The following is a 9,492-nucleotide window of genomic DNA, read 5'->3' on the forward strand; positions in this document are numbered from 1 at the left end:
TATATACTATATATACACACACATATATATGCACACATACATGGATGTCTGAGGAAGGGAATATAGGAATATAGAGGTTCCACATTACCTTTAAATTATTTAAAAATACACCTAAAACTAGACTGGAAATTCTCCCGCAGAGCAAGAGAAGGAAGCAAGTGCAACTATCAAAATGCAAGTACCTATTGCTGAGGGAAGGAATGTGAATTAGTGCAAATTTGTATGATCAGATATTTCTCCTCACAACTAGTTAAGATCAGGAGTGTTGAAGAACTGGGAGAAGGGACGTAAATAATTGTAAAACCTAGACCACTTTTTGAGATGGCACAGACCTCAGCAAAGTGCCACTGGGAAGAGTTGGAACCACCTGAGGACACTGAGCATTTGTGAAGGTGGCCAGAGGAGAAAGAAGCAAAAAGGAAGATTAGTGGGAATAAATAACACCACATGATCACACTTGCATGTGGAATCTAAAACACCTGAACTCATAGAAAGAAAGAGTAGAATGGTGGTTGCCAGGGGCTGGGTGGGCAAGGGGCAGTGAGTTGGGGAGATGTTACCCAAAGGATACAACATTTCAGTTAAAGAAGAGGAATAAGTTGAAGAGCTCTATTGTCCATCGTGGCAACAATAGTTAAGAACAATTTATGTTATGCTTAAAAATCACAAAGAGCATGGATTGTAAATGTTCTCATTACAAAAAAAAAAAAAAATTCCAAGTATGTGAGGTAATACATATATGTTAATTCACTGACTTTAGCCATTCCACAATATATGCATATATCAAAACATACATGAAATCAACCTAAGTATCCACAGATGGATGAATGGATAAAGAAAATGTGGTATATATACACAATGGAATAGTATTACGCCATAAAAGAAATGAAATCCTGTCATTTGCAATAACATGGATGAACCTGAAGGACATCATGTTAAGTGAAATAAATCAGATGCAGAAAAACAAATACTGCATTATCTCACTCATATGTGGAATCTAAAAAAAAAAAAAAAAAAAAGTTGATATAGAAGCAGAGAATATAACAGTGGTTACCAGAGACTGGGGAAGTAAGTGGGGAAAGCGGGATGGGGAGAGGTTGGTCAACGGGTACAAAGATACAATTAGGAGGAATAATTTCGGTGTTCTATTACACAGTAGAATGACTATATTTAACAGGAAAATATTGTATTTTTCAAAATAGCTTTTGAAGATTCTCACCACAAAGTAATGATAAATGCATGAGGTGATGGATATACTAACCTAATTGTGTCATTATACAGCATACACTTATATCAAAATATCAAATTATACTCCATAAATATGTACAATTATAATATGTCAATTTAAAAAATAAGTAATTTTTAAAACATCATATTGTGTAACATAAATACTGTATATACAATTCTTATTTGTCAAATAAAAATGAGATAATTTTTGTTAAATTGAAAAAAAAAAAATAGGTATGTTCCAAATGTTTCCTTGGGTTGACCATGAGCCCGAGAAAAGATGATGAAACTCTTCCTTATTCAATTTCCTATTATATAGGGCCACTTTTGCCCAGAACTCTGTATAATTCTATTAGCACTAGATTTAAGCTATTCATGGATTAAATAGGCTTTTGTTGGTTTGCCTGGGAAACTGACCAGCATACATAATTTTGTTTCCATGGGAAAATAAGTTTTGACATCGTTGAATTACGTGATTTCAAGGGAAGAGTCTCTGTGTCTTTCGTCTTTGTAACTCCAACACCTAGAACAGTGCTACACACATAGGAAGGACTCAATAAAAGCATATTGACTGCCTTTATGATATTTCTAAAGTTGGTGTTTGACCCAGTCCTGCTTACCAGCTTATTGTTCCTGAATGGAAAATAAATCACTGTGAAACAGAAAGAGAATGCCAGAAAATTGCAAAGCCGTCTTTAAGAGCAGCAGCGTGCCTCTTATTCATTGTATGTCCCTGATGGACCAAGCATCAATAAGATAGTGTTAATGGAGCCTAGATCTTAAGTTTCAGTGAGTTTAACTAAAACTCACTAAAGGGAAAATCTGCTCTGGTGTTGTATGGGGGTTTCTGAACAGTCATACTAGGAGTCTCAGAAATATTTGCTGTTAGAAGAGATTGTGAGGCTGGGCGCGGGGCTCCTGCCTGTAATCCCAGCACTTTGGGAGGCTGAGGCGGGCAGATCTCCTGAGGTCAGGAGTTTGAGACCAGTCTGGTCAACATGGTGAAACCCTGTCTCTACTAAAAATACAAAAATTAGCCGGGCATGTTGGTGCGCCTGTATCCCAGCTACTCCGGAGGTTGAGTGGGAGAATCGCTTGAACCCGGGAGACTGAGGTTGCGGTGAGACAAGATCGCCCCACTGCGCTATAATCTGGGTAACGAAGCAAGATTCTGTCTCAAAAAAAAAAAAAAAAAAAAAAAGAAGAGATTGTGGATATAACAAAAAGGTGCTCCTGTGAAAACAACAACCAAAGACATATGTATGCTAAATATTTTCAGATTATAATGGGCCCTTTCTGCAGTCATTTCCTTGTAAATTTTCAAGTCTCTCCCAAAGCCACTGCAGATGAAGAGCGACCCCAATGCCCACCTCCCAGGTCCCAGACAGACCATACACATGGTTGATCTGGAATATGTGACAATTTACTTGATCTAATGCCAAGAAGGACTAATCAGAATCCTCAACCAGAAGCAGGCTTTGACTGCCTCATTCACTATACTGTGCCCAGCACCTAGAATAGTGCCTGGCGTATAGCAGCAAAATAAATATTCATTGACCACATACATAAAATAATTTCCAAACTCATTGACTCGTGCTTGAAAATCCATGACTGGAAATGCATTCTTTAAGACACAAATCTCCCTAGAAGAAAGAAGACTTTTGGTATCACAGGTAAAAAGATTTGTACTCATCATATTCCTCAGTCCAATGCACATGATCATTGTTCCATACAAGTTTCTGTGTGTGTGTGTGTGTGTGTGTGCGCACACGTGCGTGGGTGTGATCCTGCCCTCATCTTCTCCTTCCCTCCCCACTGAACACTTACCGCCATCTCTACCATTGCCATAGGTCATGGCTCTAATGTTTCACATGTATTTCTGAATATTGACGCATCCCTGTGCAAAAAGAAGTATTGTTTAGTGTGTGTAGGTATTTTTATTTTACAGGAATGGCTCTCTTTCTTACCTTTTTACTGAGCGTGATGGTCTTACCATCCGTCCATGTTTCTGCGTGTAGCCTCTGCTTGCAACGTGACATTCCAGAGTGCGTACCCACCACAATTTGCGTATTCATTCTCCAATGGTGGGTACCTGAACTGCCTCCAATTGCCCAGACCACAGACATTGTAGCTCTAAACACCCTCATCCAAGTCATTTTTATGGTATTTTTGAGAGTATTTTTGACAAAATTTTTGAAGTATGTCCTCTAGGTCATAAGGATAAGTTTATTAGCATTTACTAAATATTGCCAGATTGCTCCCCAGAAAGACAGTGTTAATCTACTCTCACACCAGCAAATAAAGCTTCCTCTGCTTCCTTAAATCCCCCTCCACACTTGGTATTATCCAGCTTTAACTTGGCCAGGCTTTGGAGGTTTAAAATGGTATATATCTCATTACTGTTTTAATTTGCATTTTTTTCATATACTTGTAGCCACTCGGGTTTCCACCTTTTATACATCAGTTACTTACATTAGTCACTCATTTTTCTAGTGGACTTTGCTCTTTTTCTGTTGTTGATTTGTAAGAGTTCCCTGTATATTTTTGGTTGTAGCCAAAACAAACTCTCCTCCTTTTTTTTTTTTTTTTTTGAGACGGAGTTTTGCTCTGTCACCCAGGCTGGAGTGCAGTGCTGCAATCTCGGCTCACTGCAACCTCCACCTCCTGGGTTCAAACGACTCTCCTGCCTCAGCCTGCCAAGTAGCAGGGATTACAGGCATCAGCCACCATGCCCAGCTAATTTTTTAGTAGAGACGGGGTTTCATCTTACTGGCCAGGCTGGTCTCGAATTCCTGACCTCAAGTGATCCATCCACCTCAGCCTCCCAAAGTGCTGGATTACAGGCATGAGCTACCACACCGGGCCTCCTCCCAATTTTTTATCTATCTATTCACTTGGTTTATTTGGCCTTTGTTGAACAGCAAAACTTAATTTGGATGTCATCTAAGACATTATTTATAATTATATGATTTGTACTTTTCAAGGTTTGTTTGGAAAGCCTCTCTCCCTCCCAAGGTCACAAAGACATTCTTCTATCTCGTCCTCTGTTTATTCTATGGCTTAACCTTTCACAATCAGGTCTTTAATGCATTTTTGTATATGATGAAAGGTAAGAAATTCAGTTTTATTCTCCTCCACATAGTGAGCCAGTTTTCCCAAGATAGTCCACTAAACCATGAGTCTTTTATCATATGTGAATTTCCCATACATAGAAATACTATATCTGAGTCCTTTTTTTTTGTTCCATTGGTTTATTTATTTTTCTTTTTGTTCTTAAGCCAGTTTCACATGATTATATTACTGAAGAGTGTCTTTATAACTGAACAGGATATTTTACCTTCTTTGCTCTACTTTTTCAGGGCTGACTTAACTATTCGTGGACTTTTCATATATATTTTATATAAAGCTTATGATAAATTCGTCAAGTTCCTGGAAAAATACAGCAGAAATTTTTACTAGGTTTTTATTTAACGTAAAGACCAGTTTAAGGAGAATTAACATCTTTATAATGTGAACTCATTACATCCAAGAGCATCGACCATGTCTCTGCCAAAGACCTTCTTTTATACCCTTTTGATAGTCTTTCAAAATTTTTTCCACTGAGGTCTTGTGTATGAGATTTAATTCCTAGTTACTTTATGGGAGAAGTAAGATGCGACGCTGTTATTAGTCACATTTACCTTGGTGTGAATAAGTACCAAGTTGGCTTGGAGAAAGGGACTATTCAATTACTCATCTCCTGAGAACACGAAGAGTAAGTGATTCACAGCCAGCGAGGAGAAGAGGTTAGAGGTACAGCAAAGAACAAAAGCTAAAGACTGGGGTTTTCAAACATAAACTGCATTTACTTCCCACTTCTGCTCTAAGGTAACCCTGGTGGTACCCAGAATAACTTCCTACCAGTCCCACCTCACCTGCCACAATCTGCCCACAAAGACACTTGTCAACCATAGCCTCCTTTCCCTTCTTCCTGGAGACCGAGTCTTCTCAGTCAGTATTATATCTCATCTTAAAGAGAAGACTCTATCCACAGGAAGGTGTCATAATGTAAATGAGCGTGTTTTTCTCCCTACTAATGCTAAGTACTGAAATCAACTTAAAAGACAGAAGAAAGCAACATTTATGGAAATTCTTCACTACTCTAATGCAAACAGAATTTGATATTAGCTTCCTAACATCTGCCGTCTACTGTCATAGATTTTTTGAAGGCCACAGGTACATCCCAATCTCTCTTTTCATTTTTTGTTTTGACAAGTAAACAGGTGTGAAGAGTCATAACCCACACTTGCTTCTGTCACCAGAAATTCAAAACACAATTAATTTACTAGTATCAGTGAGTATTTTATCCCAGTTCTCTAATCAGTTTTAGAGTTATTAACATTTTTCACAATCATTTTGCAGAGGCTACATATTATTTTAAAACATAACTTTTGAAAATTCATATTCAAAACTCTGTGATTCCTGGTGTTGTCTTACCAGATCCTCTCAGCCTTTGATGGGAACATTGTGGGCCAAGTAAACTAAACATTTTCTACCCCTTCACGACCCTGTTAAACTTTTAAAAATATGAATCACAGGGCAGGCATTTGTTCAGTCTTAGTAGATAATGCAGAACAGTTTTCTAAAATGGTTTTTCCAATTTATACTCTTTAGAGTAGCGTATGAGAGTTTCATTTTCTATAAATGCTTGCCAACAATTGGTATTGCCTGTCCAAACACAGTTCCAAAGCCTAGGTGATTTGGTTTTAAAATATCACAAATGTCAATCCTGAGAGAATGCCTCTTTTTCCTTTTCTTTGTCACTGTTCTAATTCAGCAGCTGCATTCGTACTATAAATAGGGTAAATTATCCCACATTTGGGTTAGTTGGACAAGATGTCACTCCGAATTAGGGCAGATCTGAAATGTAGCCTGTTGCAAAAGAGGTGCAATCTTGTTATTACTTTCATATTCTTACAATCAAGTAAATGAAGATGATAATATTTCAACCTGCTTAACAAATATCTGTTTTGTTGCTGCTGGAATATTTTGCCAAATAAAGAATCTTGGCTCCACATTTCTTACTTTTAAAAAAATACAAAAATAGTCAGCATTAATTATATTGTAGTAACCTCAGGATTAATCTGAAATGGACTTGCTTTTAAAAGAAAAGATTAAAAGTATGTAAATGCTGATTAGAGAATTAGAATTTAAACTGTACTCATATTAGTTAATTAACATGCCTCTAGAGAAAGTAAAAGTACTCGAATGAGTTGGCAGGGGCAAGCAATTAAATATAAGAACCAAATAGGAATAGTGCTTAGAATATTTGACAGGCTAGAAAAGGAAAGAGTTACAATACATAATATAGTCACAGACAAGAGGAATCATCCATTAAAAGGCACAGTTTGTGAATGCATGAGTATGACAGGAAATACCTGAGTGAGGTCTGCCTAGGAAACAGAGCAGAGACAAAAAGCTACACACAAGGTGCTGCACGAGAGAAAGGGGGCAATGTGCTTTATTCCTTCATTTTCTCATTCATTCATTCACTGTAACATCAGCCCCATAAAAGCAAAGAGTTTGTATACCTGGAACAGTCCTTGGCACATCATAGACCCTCAGTAAGTTCTAGTTGGATAACTGAATGAATTATAAGCACAGATGACCAAATGATTGTTTCAGCAAATATCTCTGACTATTCCATTTACTAAGCTCCTACCATTCAGCAGGCATGGAATATAGTAAGTGTTCAGGAAACACCAGCTATTAACCACAAGGAGCTTCTTCATGAACAACATATGTAGCAACTGAGAGAAAGACATGGAAATAGTAATGAGCGAACCACAAGTCAGGAAATAGAGATTCTGCAACTTAACTAGATGTTTTACCTTGCACAAGTCAAATCTGTTGAATGAATTAATGAGTCTTGTTCTTGACTTAGAATCTTAGCATGAGTCTCTCTTTGCCTTCATCCTGTATGGTCAAACTGTTCTAAACCCTCTTGCTTCTTCCTTTGAAATATCTCTTTATGTAGAATCTTTTCCTCTTTCAATCAATAAACATCTACTGACACTCTATTTTTTGGAGCCACTACGAGTGAGCTGTTGTCAAAAATAATCCCAGAAAGATATTTGTAATACAACTAATAAAGGACTCAAATCCAGAATTTATGAAGAGTTCTTGCAAATCCATAAGAAAAAGACCACCCAGGAGGAAAAAAAAATGGACAAAAGCTTGAACAGGCACTTTGCAAAAGTGATCCAATAAACACATGAAAAGCGTTTGACTTTACTAGGCAAAGGGAAATGCAAAGTTAAAACCACACACCCACCAGAATGACTAAAATGAAAAAGACAGACAATACCAATTGTTGGCAACATTTAGAGCAAATGAAACTGTCATATGCTACTCTAAAGAGTATAAATTAGAAAAATCAATTTAGAAAACTGTTCTGCATTATCTACTAAGACTGAACAAACACATACCCTGTGATTCAGCTATTCAGTTTCTAGCCACATACCCAACAGAAATGAGCTTGTTTACCAAGAGACATGTACGGAAATATGTGTGGCAGCATTATTCATAATTGCCCCACACTGAAAACTTCAGAATGGATGAAGTGTAATATAGTTACATATTGGAATACTATACAGTAAAAACAGTATACATTATATTGCTACATGTAACTACAAAGGAATAAATCCCATGAAAAAATGCCAAGCAAAAGAAACCAAATATAGAAAAATACAAGTAATGTAATTTCCTTCATATACAATTCAAAAAACAGGCAAAACTGTTCTATTACATTGGAAATCAGAAGAGTAGTTACTTTAAGGGGTGCTGAGATGCTGGAATGGGACTTTAGGGATGCTGGTAATGTTTTCCTCTATCTGGCTGATTGTATGGGTGTGTTTATATGGTGAAAATTTATTGAATTATGCATTTATGATTTATTCACTTTTCTATATGTATTTTGTAATTTACTGAAAAGGTTCTTAAAGTCATTTTCCTCAGAATCAGTTAAATCTTTTTAATTCTCACCCTATCCCCATTTTCTTAAATTTGAGTAATAACTTTCAAGTCTTCCTTCCTCTGTTCAGTTCTGTACCTCCCAGGAGGTGGCCGCGTTGGCCTTTGCTATCTGTTCAGGCCTCTCCTCTTAGTTTATGGACAAAACCCAGGGCATACTTGCTGATTCCTAGAACTGACCATTCACCTTCTAGATTTAATCTCTGTCCTTCTTTAATGTTAACAAGCATGACAATTCCTACTTTTCTATTCTGAATGCTCAATGCAATAAAGATTGTTGAATATCTGCCATGGGCCTAGTACTGTCTTTGGCTTTGGGGGATATAAAATGACTGAGACATAGCCCTGTCCTCAAGGAACTTCAGAATACAATTCATACTGTAACAGTTTCCATTTAAATGCTATGTCTCAGGAACTGGGCTGGACACTAGGGATGCAAGATGAAAAAGACATGTTTCTTGCTTTTGGAACACTCAGAGTATAGTAGAGATGACAATTATTCAAAGAGGAAAAATAACAATTCTATGTAGTATTTATTGTCCCACAAATAAGAATTAACTTTAAATGAATAAAACATCTTTACAATGAAATTACAATCACTGCAACAGAGATGGTTGATACTGAAAACTCATTCAAGACTTTAAGAAGGATGCTGGATTTGAGTGACATTTTAAATATTATTAGTACTTGGGCCAGTTGAAAGAATGGAAGAAGGACTTTCAAAGAAGAGAAAGCAGCAGAAAAATAAAACTTGAAAATGGGACTAGTTCAAGATAAAGAAATGACTCCTTGGATTAGAATGGAATGTACATGTTGTGAAGTGATGGCAAAGAAGGGAAGGGAGGGAGGATGGAAACAGCTTATGAGCTTCTTTGAATACCAGCCAGATAGTCTGCACTTGCTATGAAGGGCAATAGAGACCTGTTGTGGGCAGTTGACCGTGGGAGGAACCTGCAAAAAGCAATAAGCTAAGCAGAGAGCCAGAGAGTTATGAATTGGGGAGGCAGAAATTGGCATCAGTGAGACCTGCTAGGGGGCTTCTGACACCAGTGATGAGGGTAATTGAGTACCATTAGTGAGATAAGAAGCAATGATAACGATGATCAGTAATCCAAAAACACTTGAGCCACCAGTGGGTAAGATTTAGACTGAAAGCTAGTTTAAGACTATGACAAAATATTTTCTCAAAACTTTCATTCAGGCAATTCAATAGGAAAACAAAGTCAACTATTTTTAAATGTTTTAAGGACTAGT

The sequence above is a fragment of the Theropithecus gelada genome, chromosome 11 (assembly GCF_003255815.1).
Source record: "Theropithecus gelada isolate Dixy chromosome 11, Tgel_1.0, whole genome shotgun sequence".
Taxonomy (NCBI): Eukaryota; Metazoa; Chordata; class Mammalia; order Primates; family Cercopithecidae; genus Theropithecus; species Theropithecus gelada.